The sequence below is a fragment of the Rhinolophus sinicus genome, chromosome 4, assembly GCF_057876585.1.
Source record: "Rhinolophus sinicus isolate RSI-liver-muscle chromosome 4, RSI-T2T, whole genome shotgun sequence".
Taxonomy (NCBI): Eukaryota; Metazoa; Chordata; class Mammalia; order Chiroptera; family Rhinolophidae; genus Rhinolophus; species Rhinolophus sinicus.
Window position 1 is genome coordinate 87776764 of NC_142504.1, and position 15768 is coordinate 87792531.

At 44.3% G+C, this 15768-nt stretch overlaps 1 protein-coding gene across 1 annotated transcript in view; it reads left to right on the forward strand.

The window, feature by feature from the left end:
* The first annotated feature begins 913 nt into the window (after positions 1 to 913).
* The window catches only part of GALNT1 (polypeptide N-acetylgalactosaminyltransferase 1), a 109236-nt gene continuing 94381 nt past the window's right edge, over positions 914 to 15768 (forward strand). The window contains exon 1 of the mRNA XM_074340127.2: positions 914 to 1048. The gene's annotated coding sequence lies outside the window, so the exon portion shown is untranslated. The remainder of the gene's footprint in view (positions 1049 to 15768) is intronic.

Genomic DNA, 15768 nt, shown 5'->3' on the forward strand with positions numbered 1-15768 from the left:
GACACGATGGAAGGCCACCTCTCAGAGCAGGAGACAGTCCCCTCTCTGCAGGGGACCGGGCGTTTTAGTCCCCCGAGGACTGGCTGCTTCTTCCGGCGGTGCCGGTCGGTGGCCTCCCCTCTCACCGCCCACCCCGGGTCCTGGACCTCCCGCATGCCGGTGGCCTGGCGCAGGGCTCAGCAAGGCCGGACGAAGGCGCCACCGACAGTCCTCCAGCTTCAAGTCCGCCTCGGCGGCTGCGGGCGACCCTACCCGGGTCAGGAGCAGCCCTTCTGCTCGGCCCCGAGGTCGATCGAGGACCTCCTCGGCGTGGTGAGGGCACCGCCATTTCCTCCCACCCTGTGATCTGGTCGACGTGAAACGGCCCGAGTTTGGCTTTTCCTGCTGAGGGAGCCTATTTGTCCGTACACGGGTTCAGGTGAAGACCACCCGGCCCGGACGGCGCGGCTGAAGCCGTCGCACACCGAGCCTCCCGCCCGGGGGCCCTCACCCCGGTGCCCCCGGTCCACCGCTCCCCACGGGTCAGGGAAGAACGGTTAGAGGCGCAGAGACCTCCCAGGAACGCAGGGAAGCGCCGCGGCCCCGAGGTGGGCTCGCCGCAGGGGCGGGGGCAGCGCATCCGGGTGAGCGCGCGGCGCCCCCACCTCCCCCGCGCAGCCGCATGGGCCGCCGCCACCGCCGCGGAGCACGCCGCGCGCTGTGAGCACCGCGCCCGAGCGGCCTGCGCGGGCGGCCCTGCGGTCCCGGCCCGCCGCACTGAGGCGGCCCCGAGCGAGCAGCAGAGACAGCGGCGACGGCGGCATGCCGGGCGGCCCGGAGTAGCGCGCTGAGCCCGCGAGGCCCGGCGCGGAGGCGGGGGCGGGCGCGGCGGAGGCGGGGCCCGCGCCGGGCCCGCCCGCCTGCTGGGGGAACCGCCGGCAGTGGCCGAGGAGGCGGCGCGGCGGACGGCGGCCCGAGAGTAGCGCCCGCGCTGCGGCCCGCGGAACCGCGCCGCGACCGCCCGGGCCGGCCCCGAGGAGCGCCCGCCGCCGCCGCCGCGCGGACCGAGGTGAGTGTATCCCGGTTCCCGGGCCGTCCCGGAGCTGCGGCCGCTTGCGCGGGGCTGGAGCAGGAGGCGGAGGAGGCCCGTCCGCGTCCGCGTCTCCCGTCCCTTTGTGGCCCGCGCTGCCTCGGCCGGGGCGCGGGCGATCTCCGCACCGGGTCTGGGTCAGGGACTCCGGGGCTGCTGGACACGCGGCGTCTCTGGTTGGCAACTGCGGCGAGCAGCGAGTTTCCGTCCTAGTTTGACATTGAGTTAGAACCGTTTTTCTTTAGAAGACGGAAGTTTGTTTTATTCACTAAAAATACAGCTAAATATGGCTCCTGGATTCGGCTCGGTCGTGTGGTACTTGGAACCCCGGTGCCAGGCTGACCCTTGCTGGGCCGGCGTGACGGGGGAGGGGGAGGACACGCGGGCAGCCAGGGGCGGGGGCTTCCCGGCCCACTGCGCGCGAAGAGGACCCGGCCCTGAATTAGTAAATGTTTCTGTATGGGAAGTAGAGGGCTTTAGGTAATGTGGCAGCCCTTCCTGGAAGAATGAATGAATGAAATGTCATTTGCGTATCCATAATCAATACACTGTCCATTTCAAAATTTGCCAGGAATTGTAATGATTTGCATTGTCATTGCCGCTCTCACCTGGTCAACCTTGCCAAGTGAGGGTTCCCCCTCCTCCAAACTTATGACCTTGGCCTGATTCTCAAAGCCACTGAGCTCACCAGACCTTCAGCCTAACGCGCTTCGCATTTTCTGGCAAGAGTGGGCAATGGGCAAAGCGGTGTTTGTGACTGAACTGTTTCTGGAGGGCAGAGAACGTTATCTTAATCATACCCTATACTTAATATATTGATTTATACTTCCTGTCAAGCATCCCGAGAGAGGTGTGTGTGGGAGGTCCAGTCCTCATTTCACAGATGAAGAAGTTGGGGCTCGAAGAAGTAACTTTACAGGTCACAAGCGAAGCAGCAGAGCTGGGATTCAAACCGAGGCCTTATTAATCCAGCGGTCTTTATATCACATCTGTGTCTAGACCAGGATTGTCCCCTGTGCTAGGCACGAACTACATGTGGCTATTTAAATTAAAATTAAAATTTAAAAATTTCAGCTCTTGGCTTGAACAAGACACATTTCAATTGTTCAGTATCCAAATGTGGACCAATGGCTACTATTGAACAGCACTTGTCTAGACCATACATCCGTTTATTCAGTAAAGAAATATTTATTGAGTGCCATCTATCTATGAGGCACAGTCCTAGGAATACTATGGTGAATAAGAGATAACATGTCGTTGCCTTATGGGGCTTGCATTTTACGAGATAGCTTGAGGGATGTTTCCACAGTACTTCAGAGGTTTGCTAATTCAAAGTGTGGATTGTGAACTAGCAGCAGCATCCCTCTCCTCTGGGAGTTTGGAAGAAATGTATAATCTTAGGTCCCAAACCACATGAACTGAATTGGTATCTATCTGTTAAAGTGATATAACAGCTCACAAGTGATAATCACAGATCTATCTCAGTGGATTTGTGTTCACACTGAAAGCCTTATTCAGAACACCATTGAGAACTGGTTTAACAAATGTTCTGATGGATTGTTTGGTAGGGGTTTGAGAAGCAGGCTGTAAAATTCTTGGGAGCAAATACTTGTTAAGTGCCTGGCTTCTCCCATAGAGTGTAAGCTTTATGAGAGGAGAGATTGTGTCTTCGTTTTAGAGCCATGTATCCCCAGAGACTTCAAAGTGCCTGTTAAGCAGTGGGCACTCAATAAATGCTTGAGTACAGCCACATGCCACATAATGACGTTTTAGGCAACAGCAGACCGCACATATGATGGTTGTCCTATAAGATTATAATGGAGCTGAAAAATCCCTATCCCCTAGTGATGTCATAGCCCTCATAAGTTGCAGCACAAAGCATTACTCACGTGTATGCAGTGATGCTGGTGTAAGGAAACCTGTGCTGCCAGTTGTGTAAAAGTACAGCACATGCAATTAAGTACAGTACATAATACTCGATAATGATAATAAACGTTTGTTACTGGCTTATGTATTCACTATACTGTACTTTCAATTGTTATTTTAAAGTGTACTCTTTCTACTTATAAAAAAAAGTTTGCTGTAAAACAGTATGCATATTACACCCGCAGCAGCCTCATACCTCTCGTCTTTACAGCACCTCTTGATTTTCTCATTTTCTCTTGTACTTAATCTAATCTCCTTTTGTTTTGTGCAGTAACGTGCTGTCGGGGCTTGTAGCCTAGGAGCAATAGGCTGTCCCTTTTAGCTGAGGTGTGTAATAGGCTACACCATCTAGGTTTGTGGCAGTGCACTCTGCTGTTCACACAAGGACAAAATTGCCTAAAGACCCGCTTCTCAGAATGTAACCCTGTTCTTAATCAGTGCATGACTGTGTGTAAAGGAGCATGCTAGAAAGTAAAACTGGTTGTTACTCTCAAGCAATTGTAGGCAAGATAATTCTCGTGGCATTAGGTAAGAAAGAGCATGGGACCAGAGTCAAAATGAAGGTAGAGTATATGTAGCTTTTTAGCTTCAAGCCCCAGCTACTCTGGCTCGAGTTTCACCCCCAGCTCACTTGCATGCTCCATCTCTTTCTCTTTTTAAGAATATAAAATAACATTAATAAATTTGAATCTTAATCATGTTAGTGCCATATAAATGTGTGTGTGTGTATTTCTTTTAAACTAAATTTCACTTTATTTGGATTTCACCAGTTTTTCCATGAATGTCCTCTTTCTGTTCCAGTACCCAGTCCAGCGTACTACATTGCATTTAGTCATTGTGTCTCCTTAGTCTTTGGTCTGTGACAGTTTCTCTATCTTTCCTTGTTTTTCATAACTCTGGTGCCCTTGAGGAGTGATGTCCTGGCTGTCTTTGGTGGACAGCTTTCCATAGACGAGATAAATCATCCAGTTATGGGAAAAAGTTCTCATTCAGGAAAGTAAGGCAACAGGAATAACTCTTATTTCTATTTGTTCGTTCATCATGTAATCTATACATCTGTTATGCTTATATACAACATACAACTTTAGTACTTGTTTTCATTAACAGATTTCTTGGGGTACAGTTCCTCATTGGTTGAGATTCAGAAGTGTTACAACATTGTAAATATGAACCACTGTTTTAAAATATACCGAGTTTTTATTTTCATGATGGGTTAAGAGCTGGGGTGGAGGAGCAAGGAAAAAGGAGAGATTACCTAAAAGAGGCAGAGATCAGAGAGAGACCAAGGTGAATGGAATGACAGGTGATGGAGGAAGAGGAGTGGGGTAGCTGCATAGAAGACAATTAGGAGTGAATATCATTTGTTCATCTATTCAATTAATATTTGTTGAGTGCTTATGGTGTGCCAGACCCAGTGCTAAATACTCAAGATAACTGGGGGTGGGACAGCACTAACCAAATGAACATGCAGATAAGTACATAATGCTTACAACTTGACTTGTGTTGAGTGCTATGAAGAAAAAGGAAAGGGTGTGGAGAGATTGTGAGTGGGAGGAGCTGCTGCTTTTGGTTGGCTGGGTTGGTGAGGAAGACTTTTCTGAGTGACATTTGAATTCCTCTCTCTGGCTTTTGGGGACCCTTCATAGTTACTCCCACACTGCTTCTCTTATCTTTCTGTTATTTCACAGCACACACATGCCTCTTTCCCCATAAGCACTGTGCTTGCTTCTAGCTCTGTGTCTTTATATATGATTTCTTCCTCCCCAAATGTCCTCCTCTCCCCCTCCAGTTGTGGAAATGCTACCTCTTGTTCAAAGATTTGCTCAAATCCCATCTCCTTTATGATGTCTTTCACTGTTGATTTATGCCTGTGTTTGTCAGTCTACTTGAGCGTATGGTGTTTGAGGATAGGGATAATATTTTATATTTATATTTATATTTATGTAACCTCACTTAATCCAGGATTAATGAAAGGTTGTTAAGAAGGGTAGGTCCATTCTGAAGAGTTAACATTTGGGTGATAAACCTTAGAGCAATAAATAAGGTCCAGTTTTGTTGTTTTTTTAATTAAACTTTTTGTGACATAATTGTAGATCCACATTGCAGTTATAAGAAATAATTCAGAAAAATGCCCTGTACCCTTCACCCAGTTGCTGCCAACACACAGAAATGGTATGATTTTCCTTCTTTAGTTTAATGATATGATGGATTATATCAAATTTTGAATTGAGCCAGCCTTGCATCTCTGAAATAAACTCCACTTGGTCATGGTGTGTAATTCTTTTTATATATTGCTGAATTCTATTTACTAATACCATGTTAGGGATTTTTTGCATTTATATTCATGGGGGCATTTAGCACTGTAAATTTCCCTCCCAGCGCTGTTTGAGCTCTGTGTCACAAATTTTGATATGCTGTATTTTTATTTTCATTCACTCCAGTGTATATTTTTATTTCCCTTGAGACTTTTTTGATCCATGCACTATTTACAAGTATGTTGTTTAGTTCCCAAGTGTTTGGAGATTTTTCTATTTTCTTTCTGTTTTTGGTTTTTATTTTGATTCCATTATTATTGAAGGACACACTGTTTGATTTCAGTTCTTTTAAATTTGTTGAGCCTTGTTTTATGGCTCAATATATACTCTGTCTTGGTATATGTTCTGTGGATACTTGAGTAAAATGTGTTTTCTGCTGTTATTGAGTGGAGTATTCTATAAATGTCAATTAGATCCTGTTGGTTGATGGTGTTGAGTTCTTCTATACCTTTGCTTGTTTTCTGTCTATCAACTGTTGAGGAGGGATGTGGAAGTTTCCAACTACTTTTGTGCATTTGTCTATTTCTCCTTTTAAGCTGTATCCATTTTTAGCTTTATATATTTTACAGCTCTCTGGTGCATACACAATTAGGGTTGCTGGGTTTTCTTGGTGGATTGACCCTTTCTGTCATTGTATGGCTTTCTCTGTTTCTAGTAATTTTCTTTGCTCTGAATTCTACTTTATCTGATACTAACATAGCTGCTCCTTTTTCTTTTGATTGCTTTCTTTAATTGTTTGGATGATACATCATTTTCCATCCTTCTACTTTCAATCTGCCTATATTGTTATATTTGAAGTAAGTTTCTCATAGACAACATATAGTTGGGTCATGTTTTTTAATCCATTCAGCCAGTCTGTATCTTTTCATTGATGCATTTAGGCCATTTACGTTTAATGTAATTATTGATCTATCAGGGCTTAAGTCTGCTATTTTATTTTTTGTTTTTTTTTGTTTGTTCCCTCTCTTCTTTGTTTTTCTGACCCTGATTTGCTATGGGTTACTTAAACATTTTTTAGAATGCCATTTTGATATATCTATACTGTTTTTTAGTGTATTTCTCTGTGTAGTTTTCTTTTAATTAAAATTATTTTTTACTGGTTGCTCCAGATATTATTTGCTCCGCGCGCGTGTGTGTGTGTGAGTGTGTGTGTGTGTATTTTGTCTACTGGTGTCATCACTTTACCTGTTCATTAGAAACCTTTTTTCCCTTTACCCTTCCCCATTTTAATACACTTGTAAATATTTTCTTAATTTACATTCAGAAGCACATTAGACAGTGTTATAGTTTTTGCCTCCATGGTCAAACAAATGAGAAAACTCAAGGGGAGAAGGAAAATCTATTTACCTGTGTTTTCGCTTACTATGTTTTCTCTTGATTTCTCAAGATTCCTTCCTTTATCATTTCATTTTTGTTTTAAGAGCTTCGTTAACCATTCTTTAGGGTAGGTCTACTGGTGACATATTCTTTTAGTTTTCCATCATTTGAGAATATCGTGATTTCCTCTTCATTCCTGAAAGATATTTTCTCTGTGTTGATCTTTTCTTTCAGCACTTGAAAAGTATTGTACCACTTTCTTCTAGTCTCCATGGTTTCTGATGAGAAATCCACTGTCATTCAGAAAGATTTTCCTCTCTAGTTAAGGTTTCATTTTTCACTGGTCTCAGGATTTTCTCTTTGTCTTTAATTTTCACAATTTTAATTATAATACATCTTCATGTGGATTTCTTTGGGCTTATCCTGTTTGGAGTTTAGTAAGCTTCCTGAATCTGTAGGCTTACGTCTCTTGCCAAATTTGGGAAGTTTTCACCATTATTTCTTTGAGTATTTTTGCAGCCCATTTTCTCCTCTCTTTTCAAGACCGATGACTTGAATGTTAGATCTTTTGTGTGGTCCCACAGGTTCCTAAGGCTGTTGATTTTTCTTTGGTTTATTTCTCTCTGTTCTTTAGGTTGGGTAATTTCTATTGCTCTATCTTCCAGTTCCTTTTCTCTGACCTTTTCATTCTGCTATTGAGTCCATCCACTTAGTTTTTTATCTCTGTAATTTTCAGCTCTAAAATTTCCGTTTGTTCTTTATATCTTTTATTTCTTTGCTGAGGTTATTTATGATTGAAATTATCCGTTGAAGCATTTCTGTCACATCTACTTTATAATCATTGTCAGATAATGTAACATCTCTGTCATTTGGTATTGGTGTCTACTGATGTCTTTTTCATTCACTTTGAATTCATCCTGGCTCTTGGTATGAGTGTTTTTTAAAATTAAAACCTGGACATTTTCATATTATGGTACGAAATTCCACCTCTTATTTAAAGCCTTTATGTTAGCTGGCTTTTTTTTTTTGCTGACACCACCCCGGCAGGGGAAGGAGTGGCATGCAGCGCTGCCTTGTTATTGCCAGGAGAAATTGGAGGAACAGATTCCCCACTTGGTGTCCCTTGTTACTGTCAGGTCAGGATCCCCGGGGAGATGGTGTGGAAGGTGCCTTAGATGAATGCTGGGCTCCCTACATGGCCTTCTCAGCATCACTAGTGTGGAGGGGTGCTTTGTTACAGCCTAGTAACAGAAGTCTAGGTTACCCACCTGACTTTTGTTGACATAGGTGGGGCCACCGTTTTTTCTGTGGTGTTTGTCTGGAGTAGAATGGTTTTTTTCCCCAAGAGTTTGTCTTGCTAGGGTGCCCCTTTTCTGGTCCTTTGGCTAGAGAGTCGACTTTGAGGCCTTTTTTTTGGTCTGTGCCTATTGGCATTTCAAGGTGGCCATCTTCTTCAGCTACAAGTCTGGGATATATGAGGTAAACATAAAACCAAGGAACTCACCGTTGTGCTTGTTGTTCCTTGGGGCCTGAGATCCCTTGCCAATCTGCTTTCTCTCCATACTTGAGTCCTTTTATGTTTATTTTATGTGTAATGTCCAGAATTTTTCGTTGTACGTTGCAGGGGTAATAGGGAAAAGTACATCTACTCCATCTTCCGAGAAGCGGATGTCCCTAAAGGACTAGTTTTTTAACACTTCCCCTTTGTCTTGGGCTGATTCTTTTCTAAAATATGTAAAAACTGAACTACAAGAAAAATGACATAAAAAGCCTACAATATACAACTCCCGATATTTTGTTATTTGATTCAGTAGATGTAAAATTTCTGTCAAAAATTCTGAAAATTTCTGGGAATCCTAGTTTCTAAATGCTTAGTCTCTGTACTCTCCTCATGGGGTAGAAGCAGTTTGCCGTCTAGTGACTACAGTTTGGCTGGCACGACCTAGAGTACTGTGTCTTTGGTAGTTAGGACTTCCGGAGGTAAGGAGGTAGCACTGTCGTTGTATGAGGCCTGACCGCTTCAGAGATGGAGTACTACTACCTGATTCTTTCTGAAATGATGAATCATTGATTATCCTCCATGTGAAATCCTTTAAGCCCTTAAGGAAAAGGAGTGTTTAGGATTGTTTTTAGGACAGCTGCAGCAACAGTGGCAAGAGTTGAGAGTACATCCTGATTTTGTGTGATTAATTTCTCCTTTAACTGTTAGAATTTGTATAAATTGTTATAAATCATAAAATAAATTCTTGTAAGTTTTTATAAAAGTCCTTTAAAGTCTTTGTAATTTATGACTCCTAATGCTACACAGAGAACATACAAATGGTTTTGGTTCTGTAAAGATGTCAAAGTATAGGCTTCTGGTATGTTACCTTATGGTTGACAACCTCAGCTATGGAACAAATGCTAAGGGACACTAAGCCATGGGAGCCAGGAAGTGATTTGGAGACAATTCCTTAGGTTTAGATGTCATGGCTTTTGTTAGCTTTTTGTGTCTTTGGTAGTTAGGACTTCCTTCCCATTAATTTTTTTTTTTTTTTAAATATCAGTTTGATTATAAAAAGAAGTAGAATTTGCATTGCATTCATAGAGCCACATGCTAAGTTATTGGATTGTTCTTTGGAAATTATACGTTATGGTTTATAATTTATTGTTTTTGTTAAGGTTAAAGAGTGAGTGAAAATTTCTGGAAATGTTGTAACTCAGTCCATGTCTAGGAATTAGCGTGTTTGTCAATAAACACTTTCCTAATATTTACAAGTCCTGGTGCGTAGCAGGAACTTCCGAAGGTAAGAAGGTAGCACTGTCGTTGTATGAGGCCTGACCGCTTCAGAGATCGAAGTCCATATTCTGCGCATAATAAGACTGCAGAATTAATCTTGATTATTTTTGGTGTTTCCATGCAAAGGGAATGCTATCGGAAGTGACAGGACTGTTGTAGGAAGACTAGCTATGAGAATTGCAGTGTTTACCCAGATTAGGGGCATACGAGAACTAAAACAGCTTTTGTCATGTGGCATGGAAAATGGTGGTAAGATGGTTTCTAATCTGAAAGTCAGAAGGGGAAGAAGAAGATGGTTAATTGTAGACTTAAGTCTTTGAACAGGTTGGAAATACTTTGATGATCAACCTGTGGGTCATTTCAATGCATGAGATACAGACACTGTTGGAAAGAAAGCAGCTTTGTGGCTGAGCTTTTGACAGGAAATACCCTTGAGGTGGAGGAGTGAGTGCAATACTGGCAGCTTATCCGCTGGTGTTTCCCCTGTTATGGGCTCTTGTCTCAGAAGGGAAAGTTTCAGGAGTATTAGGGGAACAGTGAGTTGGTTCAGATAGGCTGGGATGTAGGCTCTTGATAATTGAAGATGGGGCTACAAAACTCAAAACAGAATGTGAATTGTTATAACACTATACTCTTTAGTTTCAGGTGTACAGAACAATGTAGTGATTAGAGTAAAAATACATTCTTATCATTATCCTCATTGTATAGATGAAGGAGCTGTAGCACGGAGAGGTTAGGTGGTGAAGCTGGGAGCTGTCCCTGTGTCTGTGCATTTAACATGGCAGTCTGATTCCAGAGTTTGTGGTCTTACCCACCAAACTAGGTGGACTTGCTACCAGGACAGTTGGGGCAAGATTGCTAAGGGCTTTGAATAACAAGCAGGAGTGTATGGATGCTATTTGGAAGGCAGTAGGGAGCCACTGAAGGATTTTGATGAGAATATTGATTGTCAGTATTCTCATAATTAAGAATTAAGCTGTAATGTACATGTGGGTGGGTGATTGTTATTTTAAAAGGCTAGATGTAGGAAATGAGGCTAATGTACTAGTTCAGTTGGCTGTGTATATAGGAACATACAAGTGCATTTTTAGAGATGGACTCAGATTTTTCTTTCAATGGGTAAAATAGTAAAGAGGTAGGTCAGTCACTTGACCTCCAGGAAGATGCCACCATTAACAGCAATGGGGAAAAAATACAGGAGGGTTTGTTTCAGGATCGTTATAAGCGTGTCCTGAGACCTATCCAGCTGCAGGTGTCACAGCAGCTGCCGGTGGAACTAACCTGTAGGCATCACAGCTATGGACTTGATCTTGGGAGGAGAGGTCAAGTCTGAAGGTGAGATGAGAGCATGGTGAGCAGTGAGATGAGGCAGACGGAGTGGTGGAGAAGGCCGAGAAATCAACCTGATGGTATGCTTACAGTTACGACACCAGAGGAGGAGAGAATCTTTTACATCCTCATTGAGCAAATGTTTATTGAGGGTCTGGTGTGTGCCAAGTACTGTGAATACAAAGTGAACAAAAGATATGGTTCCTGTTCTTGTTGATTATACAGTCTAATGGGGCAGACAGAAGTAGAGACAATTAAGTGAATAATGAAGGAAATGACAGTTCAGCCAATACCCACGGGTCAAAAGGATTTTTAGTACAAAGAATGGGGGCAAGAGGATTCCAGGTAAAAAGAATGGTATGTGCAGAGGCCATGTAGCAGAGGCCATGTAGCAGAAGAGAACTCGTTCTGCTTAAGGAACTGAGAGATCAGTGTGGCTGAAGGGAAAGGGGCGTGAGATGATGGGAGATAAGTGGACTTGGGAAAGGACGTAGGCGCGCATTCTCAGTGCTGTTGAAAGGTGTGGCCATGGGAGAGCTCGGTTTCACGTTTTAAGCAGATCACCTCTACTGCCACGTGGAAAATGGATTTGGGTGAGAGGGTAGAATGGGTGAAAGCGAGGCGTGGAGACCAGTCAGGAGACTTGCAGGAGGTCTGGACTCCTGTGGTGGCAGTAAATCTGCCTGAGGTTAAAGACGGCCCTAGTGTTTTTTTCGGCAAGCTTCTCTGGTCTTCCCAGGCCTTCCCCTTAGTGCTTGTTTTCCTCTACCAGACCATGTATCATGTTGACACTATCAGTTTATCCATCTGTGTCCCTTCTAGACTGAATTCCTTTGGCAAAGGTAGGGATCTTCCCTTACTAGTCTCATAAGCACCGGTGCCTACCACTTAAGAAGTGATCAGTAAATGTTGAATCAGTTCAGCATAGTTCCCTTCAGAGGTGCAAGACTGGTCAGGTTTTAGAATGAGTTTTTTACCCTGGGAGAAACTCCAAGACATGAATTGGCTGGTGGCAACGTTACAGGGGAGGAGTGTGCTGACTGTTTGGGCCTATATGGCGTTCAGAGGTGTTTTCAGGTGTCTAACCTTTGGAATGCCTGTACGATTTCCTCAGCAGGAGAATTAGAAGAGAGCAAAGTCAGGAAATCCAAGGGAGGAGATCTTAGGAAGAATGACGGCCGCTGACGTCCAGCACTGCAGAGCAGGCAAGAGTGTGAAAAGATTTCTTCCTCTTTCTTGCTTGCTCTGCTCTCCAGTTTCAGCAGAGGTAACAACAGAAATCATATTACAGAGGTGTATGAGTGAGTGCATGGTGATAAGCGGTGACAGCAAATGTAGACTGTTCCTTGAAGTATGTGGAGAGGAGGAAGGAGGAGGGTGTAGCTTGCGTTGGGGGCGGTTCAGGGAAATCTCCTTAGGGATGGGAAGGAGCAGAGCCTCTTGTAAGCAGTAGGGTGTGACCTATGAGAGCCAAGGAAGTAAGGTGCACGAGAGTTAGTGTGGGTCTGGCAGGGGTCGAGGAGTGCATATTGTAGTGCCCTGGAGATGGCAAATGCCCCATGGAAGGGGGGTGACCAGTCATCAGCTTCTAGGATTTTGCTGTTTGGGGACACTCACTCGCTGGTAGCAGAGGATTCTGTTTTACCAGTGAAGCCAGAAATACTTATTATTCAAGTGAAATGTCCAGATTTTTAAATGTTGGCAATTCAGTTTCTAAGAATCTTTTTTTGTGTGTGGGGAGGGACAAAACCCTCATCTCTGGGTGCTGTTGGCCCTGAAAGTTACCTTGGAAGTAGGGTTTCCTGGTGGGAATTCCCGCCCGTTCTCAGGAATTTTTTTCACTTTCACGTTCCTAAATCCCAAGATATAAAATATTTTCTGTTCTCCACGATGAATCGGTTCCATAAAGTGACGGCTGATACAGCCAACCACCTGGGTTCAAGGAGACAATTTTCCTGATTTCCCGACCAACTTTCCTCGGGATTCGGGAATGGAAAAGAGAAAAAAATTCCCGAGAACAGGCGGGAATTCCCACCCGGAAACCCTACTTGGCAGAAAGGGCCGGTAGAGTCGGTTGGTGAGTGAAAGACAGGAGTATTTGTGGAACGAGGCTTCCGAGGCTATAGAAAAGGATGCAATTAAGTGTACAAACGGAGAGCGTTATCCTGGAAAAGGAAGAAGAACTGTGAGAGATGAACAAAGGGAACGTGAGGTGAAAGTGAGGTGGAAGGAACTTGAGTTTGAGGACGTGAGACTGTGGAGTCTGAGGGCAGGATTGTGTCACGTGGCCTGTGAGCGTGCGCACGTGTGCAGTTGCGGAGGGGGAGTATAGGGAAGCGTTGTAAAGAACAGGAAGGGCTCATCGGCCAGTGAGCACAGGTGTACAGGGGCCTCAGCCAGCCTGGTTTCAGACCTTTCTCGGGCATGTTAATGACCTGGAAGTTGAAGCAGACAAGAGGGAATAGCGGCACTTGTCTATGGTTAGGGATTGAAAGGCTGAAAGGTCCAAGAGGTGAGGGGTTTTGTGTGTGGCCCAGAGGGCATAATTACAAAGGTGCAGCTCCTAGGTTGGAAGCTAAGTGTGTGGAACAGAAGCCTGATGAGGTAGAACAGGAGGTGACCCTGAGGCAGGTGGAGAAGAGCGGATGTGGCAGGGCGAGAATGTGAGCACCCCCTGCTTAGGAGGTCACAGCTGGGTTTGCGTTTGCATTTGATTTTGACGGAAGTGTCACTATAAGGTTTCGATTCGCAAGTTGGTGTTGGGTCCCAAGACAGAAGACAGATGACCAGGTTCTAGGCTGCCAAGGCCAATGACAGGGTTAGACGGCAGCTGGAGAGTTGTAGCCAACAGAGGATTGAGGGGGGTTGAAAGTGGGGAGGAAGATGGTGAATCCAGAGCTGACATCAACTCATTGGGGAAGGTTGGCAGGTGCCTTGAAGGTCAGTCTCGGAACAGAAGAAGTCTTTTGGGGGTGGGGCCTAATTGAAGTAGCAAATTTTGACTAATCCATAATTCGAATTTAGCTAGTATTACAGTATGCTATTGTAATACTGTGGAATACAGCCTATGTAAAATACTCATATGTAACAAAAATAATAAAAACATGTATGTAAAAAGATTTGCACGGATCCATTTTGCTTAGGGCAGACAAGGTGGGGATCACTTCACTCACACCCCCCACAATGCTCGATTACAGCCCTGAACCCTGAACTAACTGTTCTGCTCCGATTTACCAGCAACCCCCAGACTTGGGAGAAGTGGCAGTGACTAACCCAGTCATGCTGTCGCCTGGGGACTTAGATGTATGTGTATTGTCACTTCCTGAGGGGTCAGGGGCTTGGGAAAGGTCTTCACATTTTCCTTCAACTTTCAGCAGTGGGAGAGCACCGGTTTGTGTAAACCGACCATAAACCTACGGCAACAAGCCGCTGCCTGTCCACTTGCCACCCTCCAAACAAAGCTAAACAAAAAAGATTATGAATTTAGGGATGCTCTCTTCTCCTCATCTGGTGACCACATGTTTGTGCATAAAAAGACTACTCAGAGAGTAAGTAGAGTAAGGTAACTTTTTTTTCATTGTTAAATAATGGGAATTTTTTAAATAGAAAAAGTAAGATGTGGGGTAAAATATTCTGACAGTATGAAAAGATATACAGTGAAAAGTAATTCTTCCACCCCAAAATTTATTTAATTTTTAAATGTTAATGGAAGTCCCAGATGTTTCTGGGCCAGATGAGAGTTGCCTCAAAGTGTGTGTGTGTGTGTGTGTGTGTATTAGAATATCATGAAAGGATATAATAACTGAACTGTAGGGGAAAGAAACCACCAGTTGGATATGATTGGCAGGTAGGCATTTTTTAAGTTCAGTTTGGGGTGCATTTTGAGAAATCGAAGAAGCCAGGGAATGTGTATTTTGGAGAGAGAGGGTGATGTGGAGACCAAGGAAAACAGGACAGAGGTGAGGGAGAACTTGGGACACTGGGTGTTAGATAGAGAGGTTGGGGTAGATTATATCATAGCAGAGAGAAGCATGAAGTCAGGTAGCAAGGGTTTATCTGAGCTCTGAACTGGAAAAACTTTTCTCTACAGACTCAAAATGTGAGCTGAAAACAGCAGCTTGTTTCAGATTGGATGAGAAGGTTCATAAAGGTAGACAAGTCCGAGTAGATTGGGATCTATCATGTAGACTAAGGAAGTAAAAATAGAATTCCTGGGAAAAAATTTGAGTTTAAACCTGAACCAAGCCAGCTGGATAACTTACACTGTTTTCTCACTTCTGAATAATCTGCCCTTAAGTACTATCTGACGGTAATAGAGTTTGATTATGAACTTGAACGTTCTAAATGCTAAAGTGTGCTGAATTAGGGAAACGGATTTCCAGCAGAGAGGGAGAGTAAGAGGGGGAAGATCTCCCCCTCCGTATCCTTGTATAGACAACATCAGTGAACCTGAGGTTGAGCTCTTAATATCACACAACCCTTTGAAAGAGGTCTCATAAAAAGCTTGCCCTAGGATTTCACCAGGCAGAACGTGTCAGTGAGAACTAGATAGGCTCCCTTCCTCCCATGCACCCTGCCCCTCATACCACGGTTCTCCAGATCTCTGGGGCAATCCTTCAGTCCTTACCCTGGAATGGACCCTACCCCATTGCTCATCACAGCTTAGCCTCTGGCTTCTCCCTGTACTTCCTACAGCATCTTTCTAACTAAGGCGGCCGTTCTCATCTTCACAGAGCCCAGCCCATTCTTGAGTTGCAGCACACTACGTACACCAGTGACAGGTCTTAGTAGGCTTCTCACTTGGGTTCTTTGGTTGCAGGCAGCAGAATTCAACTCTGTTTAACTTGAGCAGGAGGTAATTTATTGGAAAGGAATTGGAAACTTACAGGTAAGTGCTAGGGAACCAAGCTTGGAAACAGGTGGAAACTTAAGGCAGCTTTGGGGAGCTGGAAAGCAAAATTACAGGAATGATCTAATCAGGATGTCACTACTGGCATGAATGAACTCCACCAGTTTCTTTCATCTTTGCACAT